This window comes from Acomys minous (assembly GCF_964271855.1).
Source record: "Acomys minous genome assembly, chromosome: 2".
Lineage (NCBI taxonomy): Eukaryota > Metazoa > Chordata > Mammalia > Rodentia > Muridae > Acomys > Acomys minous.
The window spans coordinates 93,898,417-93,899,447 of record NC_140484.1 but is presented as its reverse complement, the minus strand read 5'-3'; the positions used below and the strand labels follow the sequence as shown (position 1 = coordinate 93,899,447).

Here is a 1,031-nt window from a genome sequence, read left to right as displayed (position 1 = left end):
TTTCTTTGTGTAGCCTTGGCTGTCCAGGACTCTCTTTGTAGACCAGGTTGGCCTTGAACTCCCAGTGATCCGCCTGTCTCTGCCTCCCGACTGCTGGGATTAAAGGCCTGAGCCACCATGCCTGGCTAGCTTTGCAATATCTTACAACAGCCCGGGACATACCTCTAGCCTCTCTGGTCATGCTTTACAACAGTGAATCAGGACAAAACATAGGGTTGCTAATGTGCATGTAGTCACCAAACATGTGTCTGAGTTGAGTGGAGCCAAGAGCCAAGAGCAGAGGCCGAACTCAGGATCTGACAGGATGGCCAGGCTGCCCGCAAGCTCATCAAGGAAATGCAACATTTGCTGGCAGAACCAGTTCCTGGCATTAAAGCAGAACCAGATAAGAGCAATGGCCGTTATTTTCATGTGGTCATTGTTGGCCCCAAGGATTCCCCCTTTGATGGAGAGACTTTTAAACTTGAACTATCCCTTCCAGAAGAATACCCAATGGCAGCACTTAAAGTACATTTCATAACCAAATTTATCATCATAATGTAGACAATTTGGGAAAAATATGTTTGGATATTTTGAAAGATAAGTGGTCCCTAGCACTGCAGATCCGCACAGCTCTGCTGTCAATCCAGGCTTTGTTAAGTGCTCCTAATCCAGATGACCCATTAGCAAACAATGTAGCCAAGCAGTGGAAGACCAGCAAAGTCCATAGAAACAGTGAGAGCATGAACTAGGCTATACGGCATGAATAATACTTAAATTGATCAAATCATTAAGCGTGCATCACTTCTGTTCTGTCAAGACTTCCTCCTCTTTTTTTTTGTTTGCATTTAATGAAAATAGGCTTAGAAGCATTACAAAATAAAAGTCTATCATACTTCATTATTTCTCTTTTTTTCTTCACCAAGATCAGTTGAAAAATTTCAGTATTTTTGTCCTATTCTAAATAGCTGGCATTATACCTCAGAGCATTGTGAGTAGGCCTCATCATTTTCTTAGTGTCCTAATTCAATGTGTTGTTCCTGATAAAAGTT

The 1,031-nt window shown here is 42.2% G+C and overlaps 1 pseudogene across 1 annotated transcript; it reads left to right on the top strand.

The window, feature by feature from the left end:
• The first annotated feature begins 304 nt into the window (after positions 1-304).
• LOC311591860 (ubiquitin-conjugating enzyme E2 N-like) lies at positions 305-756 on the top strand (annotated as a pseudogene). The gene has a single exon. The product of its transcript is annotated as a ubiquitin-conjugating enzyme E2 N-like (transcript).
• The last annotated feature ends 275 nt before the right edge of the window (positions 757-1,031 follow it).